Below are 13743 nucleotides of genomic sequence, written 5' to 3'. Positions count from 1 at the left end.
ATGATGATGATGATGCTCTCGTCATACTGACCTTGCGACTCTAGGCGACAGTCTATGTGTCGTGCGCTATTAGTTTATCTTATTCTTCATCTCGTTCTTCAGCTAACTTGCGGAGGATTCTTTATAGAGTCGACATCGGCCTCACGGTCCGAGCCGCACAATCTCTTGTTTATCAGGGCTCCGAATTCTTCAGGCGCGTAGTTTCCATTATTTGTCTCGCTACTAACCTTGGTTGCCCAGTCCACACATACCCTGCGCGGGGCACAACACTTTGTGTTAGTGAAACGCCAGGTCCACTACTAACCATCCCTCTTTTCGGATCACCATGCCAGGACCTCCTACCACGTCAGACACTCCGTCTGGGCGACATTCTCTTCCTGCCACGGTCATGGGGCCACCCCAAGATCGTCGAACCCGGCCAAGAGAACGTGAACGTGAACGCACATCATCTGGTGCATCTTCTTCTACCACGTCTCCTGTTAGGGATAGGGATCGCTCTCGATCTCCTACTACTATTAAGAAACCGAAATACACTGACGTTCTACTCAGCCCACCTAAGCGCCGTACTGAAGAGCCACCCTTAGCATCCACTTCTACCGATGAAAACATCATAGTTGACAACTCTGCCACTAACGTATCCACCATTCTATTCAGCAACGTAAAACCAGAATACTTCTCAATCAAAGGCATGTATCTTCAGCTTACCAGATATTGCACTCGTCTCGATATGCAACAACTGGTGAAAACCCAGAACGGTGTCATACTTAAAACTACCAATCCTCAACTCTATGACCATCTGATATACAAAGTTGGGCCAGCCATGTTCGGGACTAATGCTAAAATACAGCTATTGAAATCACCCAACCAAAAAACCCCTCCGCCGCCCCGTCGCACTCCACTATTATCGGTGGTTATCCGTGGCGTTGATCCGAATCTCACCGAAAACGAGATCCTCGCCGAACTGAAAGAAGAAGGCTACCATCCCAAGAGGGCACTGCGTATCAAAAACGCCAATGGTTCGACCTATATGGTCCGTCTCCTTACCGACGACCAAAATCTAGTTGACGAGCTGCTTCAAAATGGCGTTTACATCTATCGATGCCACCACCGGGTGGAAGCATCGCGCACTCCGCCACCTCTGTCTTTACGGTGCGAGAATTGTCTAACGTACAACTCTCACCCTACTAATAAGTGCACCTTACCGTCTGTGTGCCCGCACTGCAAAGGCGCTCATAAGTTGAAAACCTGCCCAAATCTCGCACAACCGGCCAACTGTAATACCTGTGGTGGACCCCACCCCACCTATTCTTATCAATGTCCGCAAAAGCCCAAACCTTTGCCGGACAAACCAGAAACTGTGGTACCACTTCGCATCCACCCAGCAACGCAAGTCTCCACCGCCACTCAAACGTCTCTACTACCACCACCCACTGTTGAAAACATCCTGCAGTTCATCACTCTCGTGCTTCAAAACACCTTCCCATATCAACGGGAAACAATCCTTACCCACGCCACTAAAGCAGCATATGACATATTTCATCTCCATATGGCTGCTACCTACTCCGGGCTCTCAACTTATTTCCATTTCCACTCTGATGCCCCAACATGAATACTCGCACACGGGGGAAACGGCCAATCACCTTTCTCTTTTCAAATATTCGCTCCTTGCGTACCAATCGGGTCTTATTAGAAACCATGGCTGCCACACATAAAGTAGACTGCATCCTCCTGAATGAAACGTTTCTAAAACCTAATGAGCGGTACTACTTTCCTCATTATAACCTTCTCAGAGCCGACCTACCACAACGTCCAGCTCGCGGAGGTGCCGCTATCGCGGTCAAACAAACCATACCGCGACGACATGTTATACCACCACACTGTCAACGCTTCTCTGAACATGTTGTTACTACAGTCTACTTTCCCTCCATTACGTTAACTATAGCCACCATATACGTCCGCTCTACGCAGCCTTTACCTTATCAATTCATCAACTATCTGGATCTCAACTTCCGAACTTATATTCTCCTGGCTGATATTAATTACGAATCTCGCACCATAGAACAACAGCAGCGCTTTACTGACTTCCTGGCTACCACCCATAGTTCTGTTCTTCCACTCCCGCACCATACTCGCCCAGATAGTAACACTACACCCGACATAGCGATAGTCTCCAATAATCTACTCTCTCGGACGACTGTAGAAATTCTCGGGTCTGTTGGAAGCGATCATTTACCGATTCTCCTCTCCATTACCCAGACGCCTCCATCAAATCCACCAATCGATCCAGTCCCCAAATACAATTTCGCCCAAGCAAACTGGGACCTGTATCAAGAGGATATTACCGCCGCTCTAGATGGCCTCAATCCCCAGCTAGATTCACCTGCCAACCTGGATCAGCTTTGTACCACGTTAGAGAACGCCATCCTTCACGGCACCGCCCGTTCTGTTCCTCAATCTGTACAACATAAGAACCGCCTCACTCTTCCAGCCCACGCCATAGATATTCTAACTCGTTCGCACCAGTACCTAACTGAATATCAGCGCACCAACGATCGCCACTTTCTACATCTCCATCGCCAATTCCAACGCATGGCGAAACACTATATCATTGCAAGAAAGCGCCTACATTGGAGACTATCCTGCAATCAACTTCGCGAGGAGCGAAACCCGACCAGGTTCTGGAACCTTTTCAAACATCTCACGTTCCAGAAACATGTACCCACGTATCCGATCCTGGCTGACGGTATTGCCCCTACCACGGACCATGATAAAGCCACACTTTTCTCACGCCATTTTGAAGCAGTTTTTACTCCACAGTCGGACCCTATCTTCACTCATCCCCATGATCGTACTATAGAAACAACGGGTTCTCCTACACAAGCCTGTTTTACTCCAGATTTCACCCACCAGCCGCAGCCCACTGATCCAATACTGGCACCGATTACACCTCAAGAAATCTATGATGTACTGAAATACCGTCGCAATACCGCACCAGGCCACGATACTGTCTCTTATCGCCAACTACTGCATGCACCAGCCGTGTTCTTGGTCTTGCTCGCTCAAATCTACTCAACCATGCTAATAACCGGCTATTTTCCACCAGCGTGGAAACTCGCCAAAATTGTCGTCTTTTTAAAACCTCAGAAGGACCCCACCTCAGTGGCATCCTATCGTCCTATTAGCCTTACATCCGCCTTCAGCAAGACATTTGAGCGTATCCTTCAGAAGCGCCTCCACCCGTATATCATGGAAAGAGCACTAATACCATCTACCCAAGCTGGATTCCGTCCATCTTTTGGCATCAATGACCAACTTCTGAAACTATCATCGCTCTTGGTCAATCACATAAATAAAAGCCTTCCAGCTGTCCTGGTTTCCATCGATATCGAACGCGCATTTGACACGGTTTGGCATGCTGGCTTGATTTCTAAACTTACGTCTCTCTTGCCGTTCCCCTATGTGCGCCTCATAGCCCAGTTCCTTCATGGTCGCACCGCTTATATTCAGATTAATAATGCCAAATCACCAACCTTTGTCTTACGGGCCGGTGTACCACAGGGCTCAGTTCTATCCCCACTTCTATACCTCCTATATGTCGCTGATATGCCCCAACCACGGCCTCCTGTGCATATTCTCCAATTTGCAGATGACACCGCTTACCTGGCACTTGGCTCTTCAGTAGACAAAATTAACGCCACACTTCAACCTGCGTTGGACGACCTTGTCGGGTGGTGCCTAAAATGGAAATTGAAACTCAATCCTCTCAAAACGCAAATGACCTTGTTTGCCCGTAATAAAAAATGTTGCCCCACACGGGATCCCGAGCGCCTCCGCATTACACTTCTAGACACCCGTCTGCCGCTTCATGACACTCTCAAATATCTAGGTGTCACCTTTGATAAACATCTAAGGTGGAATGCTCATCTTCGTCTCTTGGACGCCAACATCCGTCATCGTCTCAATTTGCTCAGACACCTAAAGGGCACAACGTGGGGACTTAACGCCCAACTCCTCCTGTACACCTATAAAGTGTTCGTCCGTCCTGCGCTCACACATGGTCATCTTGCATGGCTATCAGCGACATCAAAATTTTATGACCGTATCCAACTACTTGAACGGCGGGCATTACGCATTGCGTATTCTCTGCCTCAACATACGCCAACAAGGGAGCTCTACCGGCAAACCACCATGCCAACTTTACTCCCACATCTTAGGCGCTTACGCGCACGTTATATCTTTACACGTGTTGAAAATGCTGATCCTATTATTGATGAACTGCTCCAATCAACGCCTGCGGTACCCAAATGTGCCTATCCACCAATAGACCACCTGTTAGCCATCTATGAACAGGACCACTCACCTGTGCACTACAACCCGAATCGCCGTATCTACAACGCTTATGAACACATCCACCGTCCATGATCCCAACCTGGCCTCCCGAATAGCTTTATATCTCTAGCACACTCCGGAAACTCCAGCATTACGTCAATGCCTAACTGACTCTCCTCTCACCACATATCTGATGACACTTTCTACTACCTAACATTTCATCACAGCCTGCAACTTTCTCATATTCTTATCATCAATAATCGATCTACATCTCTGGCCATAGAGACGGCATAACCGTCTGCGGCCCGCCCATCCTCGGATGGGAATGAAAGACATGTGAAAAAAAAAATGCTCTCGTCCGTCACTTCCTACACTTACATCGTCAATTTCAGCGCATGGCAAAACATTATATCATTGCACGGAAGAGACTGAACTGGCGACTCTCCTGTAACCAGCTACGGGATGAGCGCAACCCAACTCGATTCTGGAACCTCTTCAAACGACTCACATTTCAGAAGCATAGCCCACAATATCCGTTACTTACTAATAGCACTGCCCCTACAACAGACTTGGACAAAGCCACACTATTTGCAAACCATTTTGAAGCGGTTTTTACCACACACTGTTCCCCTATCTTTACTCATCCTAGTGATCGGCACATAACTGCAGTCGGTGATCCCGAACAAGCACGCTTTGCGCCAAACTTCACGCAACTCCCTCAACCCGACGATCCACTACTGGCACCCGTTACCTCCGCCGAAATCCTGGACGTCCTCAAATACCGTCGCAATACCGCCCCAGGCAATGACAATATCTCCTATCGACAACTTCTCCATGCGCCTGCAGTCTTTCTGCTCTTACTTGCTCATCTATACTCCACAATACTAGCAACCGGCTATTTTCCAACGGCATGGAAGCTTGCCAAGATAGTGGTCTTTTTAAAACCGCAAAAAGACCCCTCCTCAGTGACATCTTATCGGCCGATCAGTCTCACGAATGCTTTTAGTAAAACATTCGAACGTATACTTATGAAGCGTCTGCAGCCATACATCACAGAAAGGGCAATCATTCCACCTACACAAGCTGGTTTCCGACCTTCCTTTGGCATTAACGATCAGCTAGTCAAACTATCCTCCTTGCTGGTCAATCATTTTAACAAACGCCTTCCGTCAGTCCTAGTATCACTTGATATCGAAAAGGCTTTCGACACTGTTTGGCACGCTGGACTAATTTACAAACTTACCTCTCTTCTGCCGTTTCCCTACGTGCGGATAATAGCGCAGTTTCTCCACCACAGGCGAGCTTATATACAGATTAATAACACCAAATCCTCAACCTTTATCCTTCATGCTGGCGTTCCCCAAGGTTCCGTGCTCTCACCTCTCTTATATTTACTCTATGTCGCTGATATGCCTCAACCTCCGCCTCCAGTTCATATGCTCCAATTTGCCGATGATACTGCGTATCTCGCACTTGGGTCTTCCGTTGACCAAATTAATCACGTCCTTCAACGTGCACTGGATACCCTTGTTGCCTGGAGCCTCAAATGGAAGCTTAAACTAAATCCAACGAAAACGCAGATGACCTTATTTGGCCTCAAAAGGAATAAGTTCTGCCCTACTCGCAATCCTGAGCGCCTCACGATTACCCTCTTAGATTCTCGTCTTCCGGTCCACGATACCTTAACATACCTTGGTGTCACATTCGATAAACACCTTACATGGAACGCCCACCTTCGTACTTTGGAAGCCAACATTCGCCGTCGCATTAATCTCCTTCGACATCTCAAAGGCACTACGTGGGGTCTAAATGCTAACTTACTTCTATACACCTATAAGGTCTTCGTCCGACCGGCACTGACACACGGCCATCTTGCCTGGCTATCAGCGACTACCAACTTTTATGCACGCCTCCAAATTCTCGAACGCCGTGCACTTCGCATAGCATATTCTCTACCGCAGCACACACCTACGGCCGAGGTCTACCGACGCACCACTATGCCTACACTTCTTCCTCATCTCCGACGCCTTCGCAGCCGCTACATCTTTCAGCGCATTTCCAATGCCCATCCTATACTAAACAAACTCTTGGACCAAACACCTACGGAACCCAGATACGCATACCTGCCTCTCGATCATCTACTGGCCATTTATGAACAAGACCATTCGCCTGAGGCGCACAACCCACTTCGCCGTATCTATCAGCACTACGGCCACATCCATAATCCATGATCCCGCACATGGATATCTCTACAGTTTAGCTTCCACCGTCTGAACACGACCACATTCTCAACCTATGCACCACTCCGTGCTCATCCCTAATCGAATTACTGCTATGCCTCTTTATTCGATGACATCTTTGCGTCCTAATCTTGCATAACAGCCTGAGAACCTTCTCCTTAAATTTCGTCCAACATTTTCTTCTATCACTGGCCATAGAGACGGCATAACCGTCTGCGGCCCGCCCATCCACGGATGGGAATGAAAGCCTTGTGAAAAAAAAATGCTCTCGTCACTTCCGATCGATTGTTTAATCAATCGATTACTATCAGCTGTGACGTACCAGACGTCAGGACAGCTGCTTTTTGAATTCCTTCCCGTTCCTCATCCTGGGTGCTTCTCCACGCCATTTCCTCGAGCACTGTAGTCCAGACTGATCAAGCCAAGGGTGTGCAGTGCTACAGATTTGGTAGGGGATTCTACTCCACCTTGACTACTATCCGAACGGGTAGTCAGACCTTTATCATACATTACATCATTATCGCCTACATCTGGAACTCATTGCTACATAGCTCCTGGGCTTTCGCCCACCGATTTGGCTATTACGATAGCGGACTCAGGCAAGACATCTGGCTTGAAGAGCAAAGGTCGTCATTCTAGTCTCCCGCGCGTCGTAGCCGGACCATCCGTTCGTGCCGGAAATGCAGAACCACGGAAGGATTCTGGTGCTACACATAGACGCCAGCGGCGAAGTTCACAGACATCTGTAGCCTCTATTGTCTCTACTGGCTCTGTTCGCTCTCGGTCACCTCCAGAGAAAGAAAGCTATGCCGCCCGCCTCAGCACTTCGCCTCCATCGAAAAAACAACATCTGCACTCCGATTCAGACTCAGATGCAATGGTCATTGCCGATACTCCAGAAGAGAACTCCAAACGTGCTTCACAGCAACCTATTCATTCTATGCTTCTAACAAATTTTGACAGCAAGTTTTCAAATTCCAAATTTGTTGCACTTCAACTTCGAAAGTACTTACCACGCGCAGCCATCTCCGAGATCGTCCATACCCGCAATGGTATCATACTGAAGACAACAGACCAAGCACTATTCCAAACTATCAGAAACAAAGTACCTATTGATATTTTTGGTAAAAACGCGCAATTAACCTCACTTCAAGACACTCGCCGTAAGCAGATGCCTCCTCCTAGACGCACACCATTACTTTCCGTTGTTATTAGAGGAGTAGATCCCTCATACAGCGATGAAGAGGTTCTAGAAGAACTAAAATACGAAGGGCACACCATCACAAAGGCCATTAGGATCAAGAATGATCGAGGCCCCACCTACATGGTTCGGGTGTTGACATCGCACCAAGCAACCATCGACGATTTGCTAGCAAATGGTGCTGTAATATATCAACATAAGCATCGAGTGGAACCATCACGTTCACCACCACCCTTGCCCGTGCGCTGTGAAAAATGCCAGCAATATAACACACATTCAACCTCCGAATGTCGGAACGCGCACAAGTGTGGTTATTGCTCCGGTCCACATTCTACCCGTGCGTGTACAAACCTAAAGTCCCCTCCGACTTGTCCCACTTGTCAGGAGCAACATCCTGCTTATAGCTATAAATGCAAGGGCAAACCAGACCCACAACGGGACCATCCTGAATTGGTAGTACCTCTTCGTACACCAGAACAACCTATCACACATCATCATTCTACAGACGCTCCGATAACCCTTGACCAGCTTCTGACTTTCTTCACTTTGGCTATGCAGAACATCCAACCATTCCAACGACCTCACATTCTCCAGCAGATCATTCAAGCCGCAAAGTCCACATTCCATGTTAACTTTACTGCCACTTATTCTGGGAACACCGTCCATTTTCACACCTCATTACCAGATTCTCTTTCTCATGGCTCTAGTGTTCCTGTTTCTTAATATCCGTTCATTTCGGCAAAACAAAGTTCTCTTTGAAACGCTGCTTCTCGAAGAACACGTTACAGCCTTTCTGTTGAACGAAACTTTCTTAACGCCATCTATGGGTTGTCGAGTACCTGGATATACCTTACTACGTGAGGATTGCAAATTACTTGCCCAACGCGCTCATGGTGGTACGGCCGTTGGCTTCCTCCATAAAATTCCGCATCGACGACATATTTGCAATACTCTTCATCTACCAGAATACGTCCTTACTTCTCTATATTTTCGAAACATCACCATCACCGTCGCAACTATTTACATTCGTCCTGGTCACCCATTACCAACAGCGTTTGTTCAATTTATATCAAACTCATTCAATCACTACATCATTATGGCCGATTTTAATATGCATAGCCGGCCCGATCACGAAAGAACTAACTTCAAAAATTTCCTTACCACCCACACGACTGGTATCATACAAGATCTACCGAAACATACTAGGCCCATTTCAAATACAACGCCGGACATAGTCATTTTATCAACAACTCTAGTCTCCCATAGTCTTGTCGAAATTTTAGACCCACTTGGTAGTGATCATGTGCCAGTAAAGCTTACCATTAACACTCATAGCTCTAACACAACTCAAGCGCAACCAATTCTCTCCACCAGCCTTCGTTTCGATAAAGCAAACTGGAATAACTACAGATCACATCTCACTACCAGCACAGGTCACCTCACAGAACCTACAACGGAAGACGAGCTTTACACTGCAATAGACACTATAACTGTCGCAATCCATGAAGCTAGTACACGTTTCATACCTGCAAGTACGTCCCGCCCATATCAGCCTACTTTGCCGCCAAACTATCTCACCATGGTAACACGTTCTCGACAGCTGTATCGTGAATATACGCGCACGCATAATCCAGATGCCCTTCGCCATCATAAACAGTTACAACGCACAGTACGCAATTATATTCGCGCTTACAAACTTCGATGTTGGATTAAAACATGTAATAAACTCTCAGACACAAGTCATCCTTCAAAGAATTGGAAGCGGTTTAATGCTCTATGTGGCAAATATACAAGGACTCCATATCCTATTTTAATCGACAACTCACCAGCACAGGACGATATAGACAAAGCAAATGCTTTTGCAAACAATCTACAACGCATCTTCACACCTTTACCTTCCGACGATTCTTCACATCCAGCCGAAAAAGTTAATGTGAATTCTTACTCCTTACAACCCAATACCTGCCATTCCCTTCTACCTGAGACACCGTTAACTTCACCAATTACAGTCGATGAACTCAGAGCTGTTGTCAACCGAAAACGTAATTCCGCCCCAGGTTTTGATCAGGTAACTTACCGCCATATCAAAGAAAGCCCTTTATCATTATTGACACTTTTAGCAACTATTTATACTTTCATTCTCCGCACTGGATATTTCCCAACAACATGGGAAACTTCGAAAACACTTATGTTTCCTAAACAGAACAAACCGTTAGATGATGTCTCATCATATCGTCCAATTCAGCTTACCTCCACCTTTAGCAAAATCCTCGAACGGATACTGGTCAAACGACTTCATACATATCTTGCTCATCATCACATTCTTCCGGTATATCAAGCCGGCTTCAGACCTGCTTTCTCCATCAACGACCAACTTCTTCGACTTACGAATCTGATCATCACACATTATAATAGCGTCAAACCCTCTTGTCTGGTACTATTCGATTTAGAAAAAGCATTTGACAAAGTCTGGCATCTAGCTCTCATTCACAAACTTATTCGCCTTCATATTCCAATCCCTTATATCAGATTTATTTTCAACTTTCTGACTGGCCGACTTGCATACGTTTCCATAAATGATCATCTATCACATCCAATCTTTATACTTTCTGGTGTCCCTCAAGGTTCTGCGTTATCGCCTCTTTTATATCTCCTCTTTGTTACGGATATGCCTCAACTTCCAGACAAACTGCACATGTTTCAGTACGCTGATGACACTGCATTCCTTGCCCTTTGTAATACAGTCCAGGAAATCAATACACTTTTACAAACAGCCATAGATAATTTCTATCAGTGGTGCAAAAAATGGCATTTATTAATTAACGCTTCTAAAACTCAGGCCATCGTCTTCCTACCGCCGAAAAAGTCAACCAAAGTACGCCGTAATCCAAACCGCTTAACGCTTCAGGTAGACGACGTTCCAATACGAGCTAGTAAGATAGCAACATACCTAGGTGTAACCTTCGATCGGCATCTTACGTGGAAGAAACACCTTACTACGATTACTAGTAAAGCTTACAATCGCCTAAATCTTCTGAAGCGTTTAACTGGCACAACCTGGGGCTTAAAACCTGCCACCGTACTCAATACTTACAAAGCCTTCTTGCGTCCGACCCTTACACATGGCCATACAGCTTGGGTATCTGCTCCAGACAGTTTTTACCAGAAACTACTCATACTTGAAAGACATGCATTCCGAATTGCTTACCGGATTAAATTACCCAGTCCTACACAATACCTATACCGTCTCATTACATTTCCTACCTTACAGTACCACATCGAGAAACTCCGGGTAAATTATATCACTAGGCGTTACCACGATCATCATCCTCTTTTATTGGATACGATGCATTATTCAGCAGTACACCCCGCACCTTCTCGCTTTCTGTACACACCCCTGTCACTATTATTCACACTATACTGTTACACACTTCCACCGAATCATCCTGATCTTACTCTACTTGACGATTTTCATACTCACCTTCATCACCCTCTCATCTTCCCATCATATAGTGCACAGTGATATTCCCTTTAACTAACATGGGCTTCCCTCTGTCTCCATTATAGCCTAGAGTAGCCCCTAGGCAAGAAGATGGCTTCATCTGTGTTCTTACATAACCTGCGTGTTGTGGCGTGATTTGCACCTCATATCATTCCTCATCTCCATAATCACAAGACTTATACCTATATCAGCCTATATCTTATATATAAACATATGCCACTAGCCTCACTTTCACATCATCATTACTTTCCTTTCATCGATCACCCTTGCTTCATAATATGATAATACTTTGTTTCTTTCTCAATATGTATATTGTGTAATTTCCTGATTCTGTGTATCACAGCATATATTGTATTTATTTTGTTTGTTTGTTTCTCTGTTTTCTTTTCCTGTTCCATCCCATATGTTAAGGCCGCAAATAGCCTTAAGTCCTCTGTATTGTTGATATGGTTAAATAAATAAAGATTTTCTACTTCATAACACCCCTTAGACCAACCATTATCCTTAATCCAATAATTGTTCCAATTTCCCTTACCTAAAAGAGGGCGTAACCCTCTAACAGGGTGCTAGCCGTTGGCTAGCTAAAAAAAATGCTCTCGTCATACTCACCTGGCGACTATAGACATCTCTTGGTCTATATTCGTACGAATTATCTAGGCGAATTATTGTTCTCTTAGTTAGATTTTGGTACTTGCGGAGGATTCTCTTCAAGAATCGACATCGGCCTCACGGTCCGAGCCGCACATTTATAGATAGGGCTTGTTTTTACTAACTTGGTCGCACAGTCCACTTATTACCTGCACGGGGCGCTACACTTTTGTGTGAGCGAAACGTCAGGCTCCTACTAACGCCCACTAGCTGGTGACGCAACACTTCGGTGTTAGCGGTACGCCGAATTATATATAACATCTATTTTACATCTTCAGTGGTCTCTTTCCTCCTTCCGGTTAGCGCTCGACTGACGAAAGGCTCTGCCTTTCCGACGTCACTTTAACGACGACCAAATGCCTAAGACCCCGGATTTCTCGTCATCTAAAGGCAAACATCAAGGCCTTCCGTCAACTGTCATGGGACCTCCACGTGAAGCACGCCGTGACGCTCCTAGGTCTCAAAAGCGTACCAAACCTCTCAGCACCTCTCAATCTTCCGAGGGCTCACCCCCTCGAGACAAAGATCGCTCTCGCTCACCACCTAAGCTTTCTTATACGGAGGCCCTCAAAAGTCCACCGAAACAATCGCAGCGTCCATCCATCTCCAATTCCGATCAAGTGACCCCTGCCTCATCTGTTGAAAATCTTATGGACGAAGGCGCCGACACCACTACTGTCTACAATATCCTCTTTACAAACCTCAATCTAACCTATAGCACTATCAAAGCCTTCTACCAACACCTCATGCGCTATTGCACCCGACTGGATTTGAAGCAACTTGTTAAAACCCAGAATGGTATCATCCTGAAGTCCACTAACGCCCAACTATATACCCATCTCATCAACAAGGTGGGTCCTGCTATGTTTGGCCCTACTGCTAAAATCCAGCTATTGTCATCCACTCATCAGAAAACACTACCGCCTCCACGCCGCACCTCTCTTCTTTCGGCGGTGATTCGCGGTGTCGAGCCTACAATAACGGAACAGGAAATCCTGGAAGAGCTGAAAGAGGAGGGACTCCATCCGAAACGTGCTATCCGCATCAAAAACGCCAACGGACCTACTTATATGGTGCGTGTCCTTACCGATGATCAACAGCTTATAGATAACATTCTTCGCAACGGCGTCTACATCTTTCGATGCCATCATCGTGTCGAACCCTCTCGCACGCCGCCACCAATCCCGTTGCGATGCGAAAATTGTCTCTCGTACAATACTCATCCGACCAATAAGTGCACCTTACCGACGGTCTGCCCTCACTGCAAGGGGTCACATAAACTTAAAAACTGCCCCAACATCCAACAGCCTGCTACCTGCAATACGTGCGATGGCCCACACCCCACTTATTCATATCGTTGCACAAAGAAGCCTGCGCCTTTACCAGATAAACCAGAAACGGTCGTACCACTTCGTCTTCATCCTGCAACTCAAGTGTCGACAGGCACCCAAACCTCCCTCCTGCCACCTCCGACCGTTGAAAACATCTTGCAATTTGTTACACTTGTCTTGCAAAACACTTTTCCTTATCAGCGAGAAGCCATTCTTCACCATGCCACTAAAGCAGCCCTCGATATCTTCCATCTTCATATGGCTGCCACCTACTCTGGTTTATCTACATATTTTCATTTCCACTGTGATCCGGAAACATGAATCCAAGACTGATGGGAAGGAGACCGATACGTATCCTCTTTGCAAATGTCCGTTCATTACCTATGAATCGGACTCTTCTAGAAACTACGGCCGCAGCGCATCACGTGGATAGCATACTCCTTAATGAGACATTCTTAAAAACCTCCGAACATTACTATTTTCCACATTTTC

Source organism: Thermobia domestica, chromosome 7 (assembly GCF_964235325.1).
Source record: "Thermobia domestica chromosome 7, izTheDome1.hap1.1, whole genome shotgun sequence".
Classification (NCBI taxonomy): Eukaryota; Metazoa; Arthropoda; class Insecta; order Zygentoma; family Lepismatidae; genus Thermobia; species Thermobia domestica.
Note: the sequence above shows the minus strand (reverse complement) of the source record.